The sequence below is a fragment of the Eucalyptus grandis genome, chromosome 7 (genome assembly GCF_016545825.1).
Source record: "Eucalyptus grandis isolate ANBG69807.140 chromosome 7, ASM1654582v1, whole genome shotgun sequence".
Classification (NCBI taxonomy): domain Eukaryota; kingdom Viridiplantae; phylum Streptophyta; class Magnoliopsida; order Myrtales; family Myrtaceae; genus Eucalyptus; species Eucalyptus grandis.
In genome coordinates this window covers 3,805,935-3,827,397 of record NC_052618.1, presented here as the reverse complement: position 1 = coordinate 3,827,397, position 21,463 = coordinate 3,805,935, and the positions used below count along the sequence as shown (strand labels likewise).

General features: G+C 36.0%; 1 pseudogene; it reads left to right on the top strand.

Moving 5' to 3' along the window:
• Positions 1 to 2,766, top strand: part of LOC120295693 — an 80,716-nt pseudogene extending 77,950 nt beyond the window's left edge.
• The last annotated feature ends 18,697 nt before the right edge of the window (positions 2,767 to 21,463 follow it).

Below are 21,463 nucleotides of genomic sequence, written 5' to 3'. Positions count from 1 at the left end.
TGCTAAAACCGACAAATTTTTCCTCTAATACAATGGTCGAACATAACTTTTGAAACTATGTAGGAATTGAACCATGGACATTCGAACAACACCTAGGCGAAGCAGTTTTTATTCCTGCTGGGTGTCCCCACCAAGTTAGAAATTTGAAAGTATACAAACTGTTTCTTTACATCTTTTACTTGTACTATCACCTTGAATTGTATGTCCTCTAAATTGTCGGCACTATCATCATTCTTTATGTAGTCATGCACAAAAGTTGCCACCGACTTCGTCTCTCCTGAGAATATCTGGCAATGCCTCCGTTTGACTAACGAGTTCAGACAACTTCCGAAGAATCATAACGCCAGAGAGGATAAACACATAATATTACCTCATATGGTTGGCCGTGGCATCTTTTGCTTTTTGGTGATTCAGCTGTTCTCATCCTTATCTGATCTCTTTGTGAAACAGATTAAAAAGATGATAATTTATGCAGTCGATCAAGCAACTAAAGATTTAGAGGACTTTTTATAGAGATGAGAACTAGACCCACAGTAGTATGATAGATCACATCGGATCCAGTTCAAGGCAGGGAAGAGGATACTAACGCCAAGAGTAGCATCTCCTGCAATAGCAACCTTTTTGGTTTTTTGGTCTTGTTCTAGCAATTTTGTGTGCACAATCATCTAGTCTCCATTTTATTGTTGAGAAATGTGCAAGAAAATGGCAACTCTCTCGACCGTGAGACAATTTTGCCTGCAACAAATTGAATCGACTATTGATTCTGAAATTAAATTTGCAACTAGAAACTTCATTGATTTTGTATAATTAGACATCCTACGATTCAATGGTCTATTGCATAAGACAACTGTCTCCGAATCCTTAAATCTCTCTCCCTACAACTACATTCAGATGGTGCCAAGTATCCACACACACATATTATTGGATTACCATCGTAATCATAATTTTGCAATATCAATTATCCAACAATAGAGTTTTCTTGAAAAAAAAAAATCATCATAGAATACAATATATTTGCATTATATAGGTCCTTAAAAAGTTTATTTATGGGAAATCACTTCACAGATGGAAAGAGTGTCCGACTAACAAAAAATAAGATAAAATAGAAAGAGGAAGTGAAGAAAATGAGGGATATCAAACTGTCCATTTGTTCATGATTATTTTAACCTTCACCTACATAATGGGTATCGGACAGACTTGGAAGGAGGGTTAGGGGTTTGACAAAGTGATTCTAGATTAGTAATTTAGATAGAGGATTGTGACGACAATAATTTCAAAATAATTGTCTCTCTCGTCTCCGTTTAATCAATCGGAGAAAAAGATATATTTCCTTTTTAGATTTAATTGCAAGAGAAAAGAGAAATGCGGAAGAAATGCGACCTTGGTAAAAAGGTTGAATGTTCATGGAAATATAAAAAGAAAAATAATTACGAATTTAAACAAAAGAAGGTAGGACCATTCTTTGAGGGCAATTTAGTCAAGTTCATAATAAAATATGTGCCTTGTCGCGACCTCCTTTTTTTCGGCACCCGCAACCGGGTACGAGCGCCTAAGGAGGCTAATGGCTCGGCTGAAATTGGTTAAGCCCGGACTCTCCCAAATCCACCAATTCACGACTTAATGGTTCAAGTTTTTAACCGTAAATCAACTTTTAAAATGGAGTCGCCACTAATCGATTTGGGGTGGGTTGATTAGAAACCCAAGCGAAGTATTGGGAGAAATACTCACTCATGCACAACCAGAGAAATTAGGATCGGGGACTTGATTACACTAGTTAATCATTAATACCCTTTCGGTACCTAACCTTGTTTAAACCTTGAGGTTTTTTTTATGTTCGATGGATTTTCCATGCATTTTTGGGAGGAAAAACATTTTTTTAGTCTTTTCTAATTTTTGGACATAAAAGGGATTTTTTTTTTGGATATTTTTGGTATTTTTGGAAAAATACAAGTCTTTTGGCTTTTTCTGAATTTTTGGCTTTTTCATGAATTTTTGGCTTTTTTTATTTTGGGCATTTTTTGGAAAATATGGAATATTTTTTTCGGAAAATAAAATATTTTTCAATATTTTTCAATATTTTTGGTTTTTTGGAAATTAAAATATTTTTTAATATTTTTCGAAAATAAAATATAATTTTTTTTTATTTTTAAAAAATAAATTATTTATTTAAAATATTATTTAAAATAAAATTTAAAAAAGGGCCGACTTAGGTCGAATCTGCGGGTTGGGTCCAACTGGGCGGCGACGAACGCGGGCTAACTCAGATTTTTCTCCTTTTTTATTTTTATGAAATGACGTCGTGGCGGTGTTTAGGGACACCGGCCCGACCCAACAATCCGGTCCGATAGCCCACTCCTCGACCCGACTCCTTGCGAACCCTACCCGAATCCGACCCGACCCACGACCCGACTCTGCCGCCCCCTTGGGATTTACGAAATCCTACCCGATTCCCGATCCGGGTCCAACCCGACAACCGGGATCGTGACCGGAAAATCGGGAACCCTAGGGTTTCGAATCGAGGCGCCAAGGAGGCGCGGCGACGACGACAGCAATGATGGCGACGACAGCGGCGATGACTGGACCGAGGAGAAGGAGGTGGCGATGGCGATGGCGACGGCGCGGTACCTGCTTGGCGATGGTGCGGCAAAGGCAACAATGCTAGATCGATCGAAGGCGGCAACGGCGGGGACGAGCGATGGCGACGAGGGCAATGGCAGACTGATGGCAATGACCGCGGCGGACAACGACGGCGATGGTGGATCCTAGACGGTCAGATTTGGCCAGATCCGTCGCCGAGTTACCCTCTCTCTCCCTCGGGCTTGCCCTTCGAGCTCCCGAACCCTCTCGGGGACCCCCCTCCGAGCTCACCACGCCGCGGCCAACCGCACTCGAGCTCCCGAAGTCTCTCAGGGGACCTCGAGCTTCGGCCGACCTCTCTCTCTCTCTCTCTCTCTCTCTCTCTCTGGGATCTCTGTCTGTGTCGCTGCTGGGATCGACGGCCTATTTATAGGCTGAGGGGTGGCCGGTCGACGGAGTTTGACCGTCAGTCGCCACGGCCTTCGCCGGCCGAACCGGCGTCCTATCCAACGCCAGCTGCCCCCCTGCTCCATGTCCCATCGCCGTCTGGTGCCAGCCGTGCCACGTGCATCGTCACTGCTCCTCCCCTCCGCTCCGGCGTCGCGCCCCCCTGCGCGTGCTGCAGAGGCGCGAGGAAGAAGATGAAGGTGCGGGCCGGGCTGCGGGTGGGCCGGCGGAGGCCTAAAGGAGGGCTGCTTTTTCTATTTTCTTTTCGTTTCTTTTCCGTTTCTTTGTTTATTTATCATTTGAAATTTTTAGGCGTCAAAAGTAAAACCTAATTAATGAAATTTTTAGGCGTCAACATGCCTCATCTCGCAGGCTGTGGGAATTGCCTTGCCCTAATTCTCTATTGTTCTTTTCATTGATTATCAGGGTAATTAAAGGAATTCTGTTTTTTAAATTATGAAAATAGAGAACATTGATCTAATATTAAATTGACCACAATCTTATGGCGAAAAGAGTTTCTTTTTTATTCAGCTAGCAAGTGATTTATCAAACACTTTATTTTTAAATTCAAACTCGCCAGCGGAAAGCTCAATTTTTAAGACGAAATATGTATATTTTGATTTACACTCAGATGTTACTTACACATATTTTCGTATTTAGTTAAAGTAAATGATGAATTGTAAAATTTAGGCATTCTTATTACAAAAGGCTCTAGCGTTAAGAGTGCCGAATGATGATAATCATTTCAAGTTTATTTGAGAAAGCAGATCCTACATCCCAACTCCTGGTAATTTGGCTCCGACAATATTTATGGAATTTTTTATTGAATGGTTAAAATTGAAATCAAAATTTCTATTTTAGTTTTGAAACTGAAAAAAGAAATACACCAAAATTTCATTTCCAATTTAATAATGGATATTTGAGAACAAAATTAATCTTAATGATCGCCTATCAACTTTAATACAGAAAAAGAAAGAAGGATAAAATTAATAAGAAGAATTTACCTATAAACTCTACCTTAAAGAAAACTGGAATATATATATGTCTGACCCATGTGATTTTTTTTTCTTTAACTATTTAGGCTTACTCTAGTGGCCAACCTTTCCAAATGGGAAAAGGAAAGTGGAGGGTTTGAAACTCCATGTTATCAAGAGGGTTGATGTGGGGACATTAGCTTCAGTTGTGGGTTTTTTACTCTCACACTCTCAAAAAAAGTACGGCAAAAATCTAAGAGTGAATTGAGAATTAAAATAGGACAAGAAAAAAAAAAAAACTTTTTTGTCATCATGTTTTTTTCTTCATTTTTTTAACTTTCCCTTCCACATGCGTGCATATGTGATTGGAGTTTCTCACTTTTTTTTTTTGCTTTGTTCTCTTAATGCGATTATCTTTACTTCCTAATTGTATAGTTCTTAATAGGGTCTATGTTTTGATAAATTGTCCAACATTTTCAATTTATTTCTAACTAGCTTTAATGGATTCCAAAAAACAAACAAACAAACATTTTACTACCCCGTCACTTGATTGGGCCTACAAGGACCTTTAGGCAAGATCTCCGAAATACACTCTTGCATACACTCTAGTCCCTATCTTGCACATATATATCCAACTACTCAAACCAATTAGGTCATGAAAAGCTACAAAACAACAACATACCTTCACTAAAATTGGGTACAAATGAGAATCCCCACTTGTGTATTATATCATTAATTCCAAGATCGTCATTCTTGGATATGCAATGAACCCTTAAAGTAGTTCCATTCAGCAAATTGTTGTTGACCTTGGCATGTGTCTTTTGCCAAACACTTCCCACACAGCTACTTACCAACAAAGAAAAAATAAATACAAGTGGAACTGATGTCTTCATCATCGTAGCATATGATGAATTGAGTCCAATTTCTTGCCTAAAAAATCAACGTACCAAAATCTAAGGTAGATCAGATGCATATAAAGTAAACTTATGAACCCATACCACTAAACCATGTCCATGCATAAATGCACAATCAAGAAAACGTAAGTAACCACAACAAGTATGATAAAAAATAAAGCATACAGAAGTAAATTCAATAAAGTACCGAACAAAAATATATATGGACATGTTATTAAGTCCTTAAGGCTATATTCAAATTGAATACAATTTCTTGGCTAGAAGATCAACGCACCAAAAACTAAGCTATGTCAAGGGCACATGCTAAAATGTCTAAATAATATATACTAACTTAATGAAATTAAACTTAAAATAATGCTAATAATTTAACCACATAATCAAGACCTATTTCAAAGCTATCTTCTACATTTTTATTGCGAAAATGAGGAACTTGAGCTGGGCCCTAGGGCCCACTCCGAATATGGGCCGTTTGAAATGGGATGTTTCAATCAAAATTCAAACTAGGCTCAAATCATAGAATTGAACCCAATTTTTCCCTTAGAAACTAATCAAAACCTATACTTACAAAAACCAAATCTAGTCCCATTAATACTAAACCCATATTGAACGTAACTTCCTCTCACATTAGCCCTGTTCGTTTCATGAAAAATAACTTTCAAGAAATATTTTCTAGATTTTTTGCAAGCCACTTTTTGCCCACAATGTGTGGGGACCGCAGCCTCTATGAGGCTTTGAGCTATTGGCACTTCATCAAATATATATTATTCACCTATAAGTTTGCCCTCACATCCTCCTTTCTAATTACATCACGTAGTCTTAGGCAACCATGCTCACATAGAACTATGCAATACATGTACACACCCGTATGCAAGTTCAATTCATGTAAAAGATGCTCACTGTTTGAAATACGGTTGTCTTTTTCCCTTGCTTTTTAGGTATTGCCTTAGAACCATGCCTAAAGCTCTCAACAAAGATGTTATTTGGCTATGTGATGGCTGTTAACCTGTGCTCGAAAAGCTCGATACCTTTGAGGAAAGTTGCACATTTGAGGATGACTTAGAGATTAAAGAAGATTTGAAAAATACTCCTGTAGAAAGATTGGGGAAGAAGAAGAGGAGGAAGAAGAATTGGAAGTGGATGAGGGCGAAGAATAGAAGAAAGAAGAAAATGCGCTAAAAAAGGATGAGGAATGAGACAAAACAGAGAACTTCATTTGAAACATTGGACAATTTTGTACAATTTACTAGCAGTTCTCTCTTACCTTTGAATTCATTCATTAACGTGTTTCCTCAATGCTTTGTATAGCAATTTGATCTTTGTTTTGCTTATAGTTGTTCGTCTTTGTCGGGGACCTTCCAGTTTTGGCAATTCTTTTTGTGCTTTGAAGTGATTTTTGAATTTCAAATTCTATTTACTTAGTCTTATGCGAAACTACCGAGCTCTTGCTAAATTGACTTCAGCGGCTGCTTCTTCAAATAATGTGCCATCAGGAATGTATGCAAAGTTTTATATTATTAAAGGAAGAAATGATGGAGGAATTGCTTCATTTATAACTCGAAATTTGGAAACATTTGAGCACTATCAGTTTAATGGAAGTGAGAAGGATACACTCGAAACTATCATATTAGACTATATCGTGACGGTCTTTTGCATAGACTTTTGAATAATAAAAATTGTGTGACTTTTGCTAGTAATGCTTCAGGTAGTCAATTAACAAACTTGTCGTAGTTGGATGTCGTGGTAATGGAAGTTCATGTACATGCGCTGCGAGCGGAAGAAAATAAGAAATCAAATGACTTTTGTGTAGTGGATGTGAGCGATTCTACATGATAATGGGATAATGGGGAGAAAGAAAGTGAGATAATAAAAATTTACATTAGTGTCTGAAATTCCTCTAACTAGAAGTCCTCCTTCCGTTGCATAGTAGTTTTATAATTTATGATCAACAGGGTGCTTGAAGCATGCATGGTCTTTTTGGTTGTTCATGTAGCGTATCATGGATGTGTTCTAGTCTCTAGAACAAGCACTAGACAAATAAACTATTTATATTAGATATTTAGTGTGATGTACCAAATATGTTTGACAGTCGCCACAAAAATCACTTCTCGACATGGCAAATTTTACAAATTGTATTGGTAAGGTGAATGTTGTCCTTTTTGGAGTCATGATTGGACCATTTACAAGAAATGCATCTGGTTGCATAAAGATGAGTACGATCAAATATGCACCTTGCAGGTTCACTGTGCTACACTATTTTATGAGAATTTGGTTCCAAGCCCCACTATATATGATGTTGAATGTCCAAATCCTTAATTTAAAAATTCACTGAAGATGGTCATTATCTCATAAGTTTCAGCTAGAATAATCAAGATTTGATAGTATATAGACCAAGATGGCCATCATTTTGTTGCAAAGGAGAGAACTACATTCATGATCTCCCCTAGAAAACGAACAGATCTGACAGTTTTTTTCACTAAAATATTCATTGTCTCACTTGTTTCTAGCAACAAGCTCATATGCAAAGACCTCTTTCTTTACTCGAAGAGCAATCAGTTCAGGATCTTCGTTACTTCTACTGCTCCGCTTCATAACGCACCTTCATCTGGGAAAGCTATACTTGGAATCCCCTCAATAAATAACTTTTCACCTCTTAAGGGCTTTTCAAAATATGAAGTATCTAGTGTCAAACCTTAAAGAGCTTTGTAAGTCTTTTAATTTCCTTTCTTTGGTGGCTTTTTCTGGTCGGGATAGACTTGCATATGTGTATTGAATAGAAGGTTTGTCACATTGATTAGATTTATTTGCGCCACAATTCTTGTATGATGGTCTACTTGCTATTGTTTCTCTTCGCAAGTCGAGACTTTGAAAATCTAGTTGATCTTCGAGCTATTGGAACATTCTATCCAGAAGATAATGAACTTTTCCTCTATTCCAATGCATAGGCTAGTGGACTTCTTGGTTTTGTCGTCAAGAAGATGATGGACTTTTCCTCAATTCCAATGCACGGGCAAGTGGACTTCTTGGTTTTGGATACAAGGTTGTTGAAGCACAACCAACAATTTCCGTTTACGTGTTGGTGTTTGTTCTCAAACTAGAAAGTCCAGCGTGGACTCGGTCAACATCGTCAAAGAAAGGAAAATAGATAAGAAAGGAAAGTTGACCACACATTCTTCAAACTTTCCTTTCCGTGTTGAAGTTTGCTTCAGAAAGGGTTATCTTTATCTTGTTTTAACTAGAACATATACATGGGTTGTTTTTAGCCACAAGAAAGAACACAGTTGTTGATATGAGCATTGAAGCACGGTTTTTCTAGCCAATGCTTGGTGGGTTTTCGTTCGTGCAATTACACCAAGTCGATTTAGTGTTCAAGCCAATTAAATATTGTAAGTTCAAAATTTGTTAATTCCTTCATGAGATTAAGATATTATTTTTGATAAATTGTGAGACTAAACGCTACATGTGTTATTAGTTATAATTGGGCTTTGGAAAATACTTAAAATGTTTGAGTAACTCAAGTGTTTAATCTCTGTTGTATGCTTGATTTATAGTGAAATTCATTGCTACTCTCCCTATGGACATAGGTCATTATAATCGAATCACATAAATCTGATTTATTGTTCTGTTTATTTTATCTTTCGATTGCTCACTTTTCGCAACAATTTACATGGGCTACATCTCTTTATTTTATTAACCTTAAGTTTGTCTGCTTCAAGGAGAGAGTACGAATGGCACCATCCTCCCTTCATAGCTTGTAAATTCAGTATTTGACATCACGCATGATAAGATTGCACGAGTAATAGATGGTTACCAATGCAGTAGAGCATATACTTCTTGTCATGAGAGATTTTATTGTCGTTCACATGCTTGGACCTCAATATGCTCACTAGGGCAAATTACATCTTAAAACTATATTCATTTGGTAGCAAACACCCTTTGTTGGAATATTGTGAGCATCGCATTACAAAATCCGTGAGATTACCAATGTGGTTATGGTCTTGTCTAAAAGTGATCCTTTAACTAAACTAGTTCGCTTGCTTTTGTAGACCTACAAGACTTTTCTAGTGTTCTATGTTATTCTAAAGGATGTGATATGACATTGTCGATTGTGTCAAGCCATGGTGGCAAGGAATTGGAGAAATCTGCAGAGTAGGCAATACATTTTAATTTTACTAGCAATACTACTCTTTAATGCTCAATCTGATAGATAAAACTTTAATAAATGGACTCAAAGGTAAGAGAGAACCGCTAGTAAATTGTACAAAATTGTCCTACGTTTCTGATGGAGTTATGTGTTTTGGCGGTATTGGTCACCTTCCCCCCGAAACATATCTAAAGTGTTTGACCTTTTCTGACCAAATAAAACTATGGAATTGTCAGCAAAGTTGTTTCTTTTTTAAAAATCCAAAGAATTCTACTTTCACATATTTTACAATGCATGAGTATCGAATTAGCATCGGCTAAGATTAAAAGAAAAGGAGTTTGATATCTTCTTCCAATAAAAGTCTCAAATGATATCATCAATATTAGTGCTCTCTAATCTTCAAACTATTTAACTCCAGTAGCAAATTAAAAGGAGATGGTGCGAAATAAAAGTGCAAAATAGGAGTATATAGTTCATCTAAAAGCCACATAAGAACTGCCCCAAAAATAAAATTATTCTAAGTGTCACTTAAATTGTCAGAATGTTGCTTAAAATATTTACCTCAAATTGTCCAAATGTCAATTAAAATTTGCTGCTACACTATGTTCTTAAAATGTACCTTTTCAACATAAGATTTAGAACCACTCAGGGTTTTGCCCCAATGGCCAACCTTCCAACTTAGAAAGGGAAGGTGAGGGGTTTAAATCCCCACCTTCTCAAGGGGTTGGGGTGGGAACGATTTCATTTCTAGAGTGGGTTTCGACTCCCACGCACTGCAAGAAGGCAAGAAGGCAGGGCAAAAGTCTGAAAGTGAGTGTTAAAGTAAGATTATAGTAGGACTGATAAAAAAAAAACATAAAATTTAGGATATAATCGAATTGATTAAAATCTTTAAAGCTCAATTGCAATTTTTCTTCTTATCAAAGATAGAGAGAGAGAGAGAGAGAGAGAGAGAGAGAGAGAGAGAGAGAGGCAATCAAGAAAGAACGAACATAATGGTATCATCGCCGGCTGCGTGTTGATGGTATGCAAGTCTAAAATGTAGCATTTCAAATTACCTTTGGATGTACCTTAGCCTAGAGGCCTTTAGAGAATTTTTACATGCAATTGCATCTCCCTAAAGCATTCCAAAACATTTTCTTGATGATTTTGCAAATTTTTCCTCTAGAAAAGAAAATTCATGTGAGGAAATTTTGTCGGGACATCTTCACAATTTGGCCATCAATGTCATTTCCGAATGTACCAAAAGAAAATAACATAATAGAGTTTTATTCCTCCCGTCGCATGTATTTACTCTATCGCATGATTTGACCCTATGACAACCTAATGTAGAAACTAAACTGCTTTATCAAGAAGGCAGAAAACAGAGAAGTTAACGTCATTGATTGAACTAATGATAGCATTTATACCTAATTATAAAGACTAAAAACGAAAGTGCTAGCAAGCAAGCTCTACGCCCAACATCTTGGTAATGGAACCGCAAGTCCTCGACCCAAAGGTATTTTTGAAGACATCAATGGAACAACTCTGCTTGCCAACACAAGCCTACAAGATTCCCGAAATATACAAATTTACATTAAAAAAAAAATTATATTTAAACCCAAGTGATTTTGCAACAAATGCTCAATAATCGGTATGTCCACATAAATAAGAAGCCATCATTGCAGGGCGGCAAGACAGTATAATAGTCAGATTCTCAAAATTCAGAAGTATGCCATCAAACAGAAGCTGGAGGAGACCAGAATAAAAAAATAAAAAAATTTTTATTATATTTAAACCCAAGTGATTTTGCAACAAATCCTCTCCTCCTCCTGCGAGCCAACGTGGCTCGCGCGAATCTTGCCTGTTATTCTTTCTCTCTCATGCGCCAGCTCACCTTCTAGAACACCTAGGGTTTTGCTTACCTCACGCCCTGTTATTTTCCTTCGAAGCAAGGTTAGAAGGAGGAACCGACCCAAAAAAAAAAAAAAACAAAAAGGTTAGAAGGAGGCTGGGCTGGGCTCTTTTATCTTTTTAATTTTGATGTGGGCTTCGACAACAATGGAAGAGGTGGGCTAAAGAGAAAAACAAAATATGGCCCCAAAAAGAATAAAAAACCAGACTAGGTGGGGGCTGATGGGGCTTAGAAAGCGGAAAATGCCAAAGTGGGCTGGTATTGATTTTATTTCTATATTCCCCTTTTTCTTTTTTTTTCTTTTTTTCTTTTTTTTAATTTTAATTAATTTAATTTATTTTTTATTAAAATTTTACTCTCTCTCTCTCTCTCTCTCTCTCTCTCTCATGCTTCCTTTTTTAATGTATTTTTAATGTATTTTTGTAAAATAAAATAAAAACCTAAAAAGTCGCCAAAATTCATGTGTCAACAATATAATATCGTGTTTTTAAAGGAAATCTCTCTTTTTCCCCTACTTATTGTGGAACATGAAAAGTTATAGAAAATGACATAAAACTAAATTAACTAAATTATCGATAATAAAAAATATACGGGGCTAATAATTTTAAATTGTAATCGGCTAAAATTTGATAAATATAGCCACTTTAATAAATTCAATGAGGTATTCAAGTAAAAAAGAATAGACAAGTTAAATGAAGAAGAAAACGTCTCAATAATAAAAATGTAACATAACAAAAATTGATTACTAGTCTTATATATGACAGGGTTAATTTGTATAAAATCATTTAATATTATCACTATTGCTATGTACAAACAAACTGAAATTGTTCCTAAATATCGAATTTAGAGTAGATTCGATCACTCTGCACTTTACTTGTTAGACTCTTTAAGGTGTATTTATTAACCAGAATTGTCCATTCTTAGTCATGATTCACGAAGCATTAGACCCCCAAAGACCAAAAGGAGTAAGTTGAGCACTTCTTGACTTAAAATGATTGAGGATATTATAGCACAATGGCTTATTCCCATCGGGTTCACGATGATCGTACTTTAGTTATTCAATTCAATTAAATTCGATTGTCTAAGAGGAACGTCAATTGAACTCGATTAGAAAGTAAATCTAATTGAAGCTCAAGTTCAAATATCGAAACTACTATAAATTTAAAAAAATATATTATTTATCTATTCGACAATTGTGAATTTGAGAAATGATATAGTTTATTTTTATGGCCTTCCCCTGAGCTAGATATATTCTTTGTAGCTACGCAAAGCCAAACGATAACCATGCATGCTTTTGTCATGTTGTATATTGTTATCAACATTTGTACTTAAATGTATTTGCACTTCCTATTTTATTACAGATTTATCAAATAATCCACGTAAAATGTGAGTTAAATTGAAGTATGTGATGATTATACTATAAATACCAATGAAATAGGGCTATCAGATTCGACTTAGTGGTTCAGGAGGGGCTTGTTGGCAGGAAATAGATAAACATATTGCCGGGGGGTGTGGACTCATTGAGGAAAAGTCATGTGAAGAGAGTTTCTTTAGGTCATTTAGATTAAAATGAATGACGACGAAATATCTAGGACCAAACAAAGTATACCATAAAATACCTTTTGTTTTTTTTTTTTTTTTTTTTTGGGAAATTAAGTTACAAAGCTCTATTGATAAGATTAAATTTTAATATAAATTGGTTATACTTAATTTCTTTGAGAGATAGCGATAAGTTACCGATAACTCAAATTTAGCAATATTGACATTTTTATTTGAATTGCAAAATTAATAGAATCTTTAAATTTGATTTTTCATGTATCCATCACACATTGCGATATAATGAATAGAATATGATAACTATTAAGACTACATTACATTAGGATATTAAAACTGTTGTTATCTTTGGTGATATCATCTCATTGTTTATCTCTCTCTCTCTCCTCCCTCCAATGTGTGCGAATAATCATTTTCTTTGGTTTCTTTGATTTTTTTAATTATTTTTTTAATTTCTTTCCACATCCAAGATATCCAGTTTCATATAAAACATAAATTAATATTTTTTTTGCCAGTACATAAATTGATGTTAAAGCAAATAGTTTTGTGATGGTATTACTAAGCTTACAAATGAATCTAGTGGTTTTCGTTTTGTGGATGTCAAGTTATCAATTTGGTCCAATTGAATTTATTGCGTTTTGCTTTGTAAAACAAATAAAGCCAAATAACTTTCTTTTTTGGCAAATTAAGTTACAAAGCCCTATTGATAAGGTTTAATATCAATATAAATTAGTTATACTTTATCTCTTTGAAAGGTAACAATAAGTCACAAATGACTTTAATTAAAAATATTGGCATCTTTAATTTCAAGAATGAAAAAGTAATAGAATCTTTTTAATTTGATTTGTTGTGTATCCTTCACACATTGTCATATAATGAATGGAGTATTATCTGATTTAGAATTTTCAATTTGATCTGTCATGTATCCTACACACATTGTGATATTATCTTATTGTTTAACTCTCTCTCTCTCTCTCTCTCTCTCTCTCTCTCTCTCTCTCTCTCTCTCTCTCTCAAATGTGTGAGAATATTCCTTTTCTTTAATTTCTTTTATTCTTTTAAATTCTTTTCTTTAGTTTCTTTCCACGTCCAACATATCAAATCTCATAAAAAAAACATAATTGATGTTGAAGCAGATAGTTTTGTAACAAAACTACTATTTAGTTATAGATGAATCTATTTTCATTCGTGGATATCAAGTTGTTATCAGTTTGGTTCAATCAAATTATTAACAATTACTTCATAAATCAATTAAAGCCAAGTCAATAAATTAATGGATCAAAAAGTTTTTTTTTTTTCCTAAAACTATCTTGGTTTAGTCCAATCTAGAGATAGTGATCTCTCTGAGAACAGCTATTTGCTGCCAATGCCTACTTCTTTATACTTTGGTAGAAATTATTAGATAGGTCAAAACAAAAACATGTTTGTAATCAATAAAAGTTATTTCTTTGTATAAATCGCTTTCAATTTTCTGCCTACGCCTTATACCTTTTACGTTTTTAAAATTTTGCAGCTTAGGCATCTTTTGACTTTTTTAATAATTTGAACCATCTAAAGCTTTTACAAGATATAAATATTGACAATAGATTGGCAAAGAATTGTTTGATACTTATAGAGATAGGGGTATCCTTTTAAATTTGGAGCGAGAAAAAAAAAAAGGAAACATCTGCACGTAAAACCAAAACAAACATGGTTTTTCACTCAAACACCTTTGTATCGCATACAAACCTCAGATAGAGAGGACCACATCAGTGACACCAAGACGACTCTTTTTACCATCGCTGAAGTGAGGATTTCTCTCAGGTTAGTCTTCTTCTATTTCTCGCTGACGTTCCACCAGTATTCACGATTGAGTTTCTAGGCGGTTAGGTCTTGTCGCATGATACAATCCGTTCCGAAAACCAGAAAGATCGTTGAAGTTTCTTGATAGTTTCTTGCGCATCGAGCACTAATTCATTGACACCGTGATCACGATAGCCACCCTGGATCGCCCGACATATTTGCGCCTACAAAGGAAACGCATGGCGAGGCGTCTGTTCTCGACCATGACGACTCAGAGTCGGCGCCCAAGGCACGATGATCCTCTCACGTCGCATGATGGAAGAGGTGAGGATGAAGATGGAGGTGAACTTGAGGCTAATTTGGAGGGTGGGCGAGAGGAGAAGAGTGCAAAGAATGCGAAGAGGAAGGAGGAGGAAGAGGACTTAGAGGAGGAGTCCTTTGATGAGGCGAAGCCAATTGGCAAGCCCATTAGGATTTCCTTCAAGAGGAGTGAGCGGAGGAAACATTACAAGGCATTCGAATACGATGGAAAGCAATATGATCTCGTGAGTATTTTGCTTTTTATTAGTTTTTCCTTGGTGATTTTACATTGGATGGGGTCGTTCATTCATTGTTTTTGTTTTTCATTCAAGTTGTTCATGATTTTTGCATTGGTGCAGTGAGAATTGGCTTTTCAAGATATCAAATTTTACCTTCTTTTTTTCTTTGTTTTAGTGGAAAAGAAAGCTTCACTACAGGTTTCTTGATGTCTCCTTCGACAGATTGCAATTCTTTGTTCTATATGATCATTTAGGTTCCATAATTTACTGAAAGATAAACATCTTGCCTTTATTAATTTAGTAAAGGATGCAGCTAGGCTAGCCGTACTGTAATATTGACATTGTAACCGTGCCTTTATAGCCACGAATCATTCATTATACTAGTTGGACTTATTTGGGCAACCGGAGTACAAATTTCCAAAATTAATTATTAAAAATGGCCCTTATGCTGCAAAATCACAAAAGCTCCCTCTAAAAGAATTACAAAAATCAGAACGTTATCATTTAGCAAAATATTAAATACCTATAGGGAACAAAAGTTAACGTAAAAGTATGCCTTTCATATTTATTTTAAGTTTCATGCTTTGTACCAATATTTATTAGTAAATGTCACTTGTAATTTCTAAAAAGAAATTGAAATTTTAATAAAAATCAATATGTAAAAATTATATGATTATATTACCAACTATGTGACTAACTAGGGCGAGACAAACTATATAGTGATGGTGCACTTCACAATGGCAAATGAAAAATCATAGAACAAAGAACGAGACAAAATATATTGTAAACTTTAATTCTAAGGTGCAATATGAAAAAATTCATAGAAACTTACTAACAAAGTAAAATTGAATAATATTTTCAATCAGATTTGTCTTTGATTCCATGTCCTGTTTCTGATTTCATGTTTCTCACATTTGAGTTGTTGTTTTCGTAGACTAGCTAGTCTTACCAAAGCCTGAAAATAGTAACATGTTTTAATACTATACAGATGAGATCAACCTTGGGAATTCTAATACAATAATTATTAAGTAGGATAATATTTCTTTAACTTGCAGGAGCTTAGTACTATATAGAAGAGCTGAACCTTGGGAATTCTAATACGATAATTATTAATTAGGATAATATTTCTTTAACTTGCAGGAGGATTGGCCATAATTTAGTAAGTTTTTTGTTTAATTATGTGTAATCTTGAGTAAATAATCTTTCTTATGTTATTTTGAATAACGTAACTTCAATGGAAACCGGATGAACAAGTCATTCTGTTTCCCACGAAATGCTTTTGTGGCCAAAGACTTAACCGCCATTCTCTGTAAAATGCGAGCACCATTAATTAATCATTATGCTTTAGTAAAATATTATTCTCGTGCTTTTTTTTCTCCCAGCCGACAGCTACGCCGTAAACTCCCAGGTGATACTTAAGTAGGAGGACCCATCACCCCCTGAGTCACACTTAATACACCTAGCGTCTCCCTGGGTTTTGAACCCTTCACCTCTTTGTTGAGGATCAGCGAGCCTTATCCAGTGAAGCCACCACGGCCGGTGGTATCTTGTTTGAAGTTATAATGTGGACAAAAGTATGGCCTCACCCAAGAAAATTTTCCCATTGAATGAGCAATTAACTCCCTTATCAACATATTGTGTTCCTTTGGTCTATATGATAATTGAGGCTCCACAATCCAATGAAAAATATGTCTTACTTCCGTTAATTTAGAAAAATATTATTCTTGTGCTTTTTTTTTCCACTCTAGAACACCTGTTGGCATTCTTTGCGTGTTTGTTCAATCTTGTTTGATGTTGTAATATGGACAAATGTATGCATGGCTTCCCCCAATAAAATTTTCCCATTGAATTGGCAATTAACTCCATCTCCTTTTCCATAGGACTAATTCAAGATAAATGCATAGACAACTTCATGTCATGATCCTCTTTGGAAAAATATTCATCTCTCCCCTTTAAGCAAATTTGGAAGTCTTTATTTTCCTCCTTCAAACTTTTGCTTAAGTTTTCTTCTTTCGGTATTATGGCTATCATTCAGGAGGATACTGTGCTTGTGGTCCCTGATGACATAACCCAAAAAACCATATGTGGCTATTATCAAGGTAACTCCACTTTTGTTCAATCATAACGAATCAAATTAGATGATGACGATGTGTGTATATATATATCCTTTGTTTATTAGTCAACTCTCTCTAAAGAGACTTTTGTTACCTAAGCATTGGTCTTCTTACTGTCTGCATTATGGCGGCTGATTTTTTTCTTTCTTTTGGTTACTTGAATTGTGTTTCTCTCTTTATTATTTGTAAAACTTTTTTTTTTTTCTTTTTAACTGTTGTAGAAGAGTTTGTACCTAGTTGCTGTTATGTTTTGTCGAGCAGTATTTAATTAAGTACTCATCATATGGTTATATAGGATATTGCACAAACCAATAGTGGAAGCATGATGGTTATAGGACAAGGACAATGGTTTTATAGACCTGAAGAAATAGAGAAAAAGGGAGGTGGGAGTTGGCAGTCCCATGACAATAGAGAGCTCTTTTATAGTTTCCATCGAGACGAGATTTCTGCACTCTATGATGCACAAGTGTATGGTACACTATGTTCCAATTCACAAGCAATTTCCTAATCGAAAACAAAATCCTGGTTTCATAGTGCAAAAGGTTTATGACACTTATGAAAATAAGTTATTCGAGTTGACCGATGATGATTTTGAAGACAACAAACAACATGAGATAGATCTTTTCCTTCAAAAAACCTCAAAATGCTTGGGAGATCTCCCAGATATCGGTACAAAGAATGCTCATGCTAACCAGGAAGATCAGTTGGAGAGAAAAAGGAGCTTCCAAAGAAGGAGTGTGCCACCTTTGGATGTCTCTAGAAAGGAAGATTTAACAGCCAAATCAGATCAACACTTTAAAGCTGAAACACCAGGAAGTTCTACAGGTAATGCCTCTAAATACTATGTCATTTTAGTCAGGTTTAACGAACTTGGAGAAAGCGCTTGTGATAAATGGTTAGAGGCTTCTTCAGGTTGTACAGTATGTGTGCACTTCTGAAGGTACTAATGATGAAAATGGAACTAAATGTTGAGAACTGAAAGTGAAGGCATGGATGATCATTTTTTTTTTTTAAATACATTTATTTCACTTGGGAAGTGGGTGAGCAGCCATTAATTTGGTCAAGGTGCCAGCAGTAACTGCCCTTGAGAAGGCTTCACATCAAACCCTTTCATCAAATTTTGGAAATATAATAAAAAGTTGAGGCAGTTATTTTTCAATCTGAAGGTAAGAAATTGTTTGCCTGTTATGGGAAAATCACCAGCATTCTAGCCAAATCTAAGCACACATCCATGCAGGAAAAGCTCGATGGTTTGTCTGTGCATTTTGCTGTCTAAACTTTCCAGAGAAAGGTATAAATGTGGTTTCTATACTCTTTTCTGATTTTTCTTGCAGAATAATGCGCTTCTAGCCCACCCTTTGTCAAATGGAGAATTGGAACCTTCCAAGATACTGAGCATGTCGCCTATGAGTGGAAGATATTCTATCTATTTGATTCAGGTGCTTGTATTATCAAACTCGATGGCTGCCAATTTCTCAATTATTGATAAAAAGAAATTCTCATTGCCACCAATGGCATCGTCCAGGCTGCTGGTTGCATCTAGATTGGCCTACAGGCTCTTGTTACTTTGTTTTTAGAGAATACTTTGGTACATTTTTTTTTCCTACAAGACAATTTTCATGTAATAATGTGTTGCTTTAGAATTTTTGGACAAATTTCTCTGCTACATTCATATGTGAATTCTCTTTTAGAATTCATATATGAATTCTCTCCTCTTTAGTTTTGTTGTGAAGGCTAGAATGAAAATGACCTTTCGTGAGTCTGATTTACACGAGCTTTCATCAAATCTAGAATTGGATGTTCCTTTGAGCAACAAAAGTAAATGCATCAAGAGACTCCGAAAAATTCGGCAACAAAGACGACTCATTTTCCGAACACCAATATACTCCGAATGAAAAGGGACGGCACAACATTATCGTCTTATCTCAATGCATAGAAACGTGCTTAATTCAGTTGCATCATCAAGGTGACATACAATCCCAGAAAGATCATCTATCGCACTCTATAATGAGCTGCATTACTAGCGTAATACTAGCATGTGGATGAGAAATTTAGCTCCTGTTAACTTGAAATTTTCCTATAGCGGACTTCTCGAATTCTTCTTGCCTAAAATGCAGAGATTCATTCAAAGAAGCATCAAGTAGATTTGCCATTGTCTATGTCACGACATATTCCAATAAAAAACTTTAAGCACCCTCAGGGTACTTCCCCATAATGCAATATGCAACTAATGTTTAAAAATTTCAATATACAATATCACAATGATATGTTTAGAAATAAAGCTCCCATTAGCTGACTCAATAATGCTGCCACTTCACACACACAAACAAAAGGTTCAATGAATACATCTGGTTAGTTTCATTCAAGCAGAATTGTCAGCAAATGAACTCAAGATTACTTATCAACAAGGAATAGGGCAAGTTGGCTTTGACAATTCAAATTCATATGCAGCGAAAACTAAAGACTCTTGATGAGGTTCTCGAATGTATAGCGATTCTTTGTGATCATGCAAAACAAGACCCTATTCATCGAGTCGGCATTGGTAAATGCATAGGGTGTCAATGGCGCTTCTTGATAATCATTATCCAAAGCACAAATAAATTCCCAGCTCCTCAAAAATCAACTTGCAAATGCATCCAGATCCCAAAGAACTAATTACTTGATTCATTACGGTGATGTTGGATTAATAATTTAATATTCCATTACAAAGATACTCAAGTGGTAATTAAAATAGATGGTACCTGGTAGTAAAGATATTAGAAACACCCATTATCAGTCTCCAAATATAATCCACACATATTACATGATTAACCAGCAACCATCCCATCTTCTAAACTAATTTAGAGACCTAGAAATGCAGCCTTGCCATAATAGAAAGAGGGTACTTAGAATTTGATTGAATCATGAATAACTTTGCTCTATACTCCCAAATTTACACGTATCAAAATAGGAAAACCAAGAATCATTTGCATAAAAAACTTACACTTGCCTTCCATTCACATTGCAAAGACCTACTTTACTCATTCATTGTGGCAATGTAACAAATAATTTATCACTTCTTTCTTCTTCTTTTTTATGGCCACAATAGTTTAACACTTCATCAAGACAAAAGCAACATGACAAAATGAATAAAAGAGAAAAACTAAATCAACAAGACATATACTTTTTGAAATTAAAGACATTCTCATTTCGGGCACAAAAACATTTGCTCATTGCTCATTGCTAAGCAACCATTCCGGAAAGTATCCTCGTTTATGCGGCCCATTAACTGAACAGTAGTTCCAACATGATTTTGTCACTCCCATGGGCTTAACAGGAATCCTGTGGGCATTCTTTCACATATAAATAAAATGCTCAAGTTTATCCAATCCTAACTAAACCCCCAAAGCACATGCACGCAAATTTTAGAATCCCGACATTCCTATGAAAAGTTGCAAGTTCCATGAACGTAGTTTGAATGACTTAATCCACAGTCAAGAGTTTCGCCTGAGATATTCCCATGTTTCATAGCCTGCATGAAAATATGTGACCCTATGACATATCCAACACAAAACAAAGTCAACCCACAAAGCTCACCAACACATACAGCGCACACTTATATGAAACAAAGAAGGCCCAAAAAAGAGAGACAAAGAGAGGATACGCATACCTGTCATTCTCCAAGTCGCTAGATGAAGAGACCCGAGGAAATTCTAGAGACCACCAATAAAGAAGGAAAGATTCATCAAACCCATGAACATGAAACTGGAAAGAACCTAGCAAAATGAAGCAACTTCATGACAAAGACAACCTCTTTTTCTAGGGTTTGCGGGTCACCAGAGAACCGAGGAAGTTACCATGATCGTCTAGAGGTGTTTCACCATGTTTGCTTGTGTCGCTGAGGTGCGCGACATGGTAGTCTAGAGCTCGTCAACCTCCAGGGAGCGGTGGAGACAGCTTGGAGGCAAGCATAGAGGCGCGCGATAGAAGCATCTTCATTGCTCAGAGGTGAGTGGCGGAGCCAGCTTAGCGAGCAATGGAGGCAGTTCGGAAGAGAGCCGCGGAGGGGTCTCAAAGGCGAGCAACGGAGGTAGGCTCAGAGGCAAGTCGGGGAGGCAAGTGGCGAAGAGGTCTTAGAGGCAAGTGGTAGAGGTGGGTGACGAAGGGTTGCGATTGAGTAGCTGAGGAGTGAGGACGCTTTGTGTTTTCAGGTTACCCGCTTAATTGAAAAATGGGTTGAAAATGGGTAAAACATCTAACCCATTTTGACCCATATAAATTCAACTTAAAAGTTTTTGGAAGCATCTTAATTAGGCTTTTATACCTTTATAATCCATGCGCAACTCTTTGGTATAAAATATGGGTTAGAAAGTGGGTCGTAAACCCATTTTGCCACCCCTACATAGAATAGAATCATGGACAATTTCTAGTCCTCATCCTTTCAGCATTTTTAGTTGGTAATTGATATCTTAGGCTTTGTTCATTTCGCGAAAAATAATTTCCAAGAAAACGTTTTCGGATTTTCCGGCGTTCGTTTACGGAAAATGA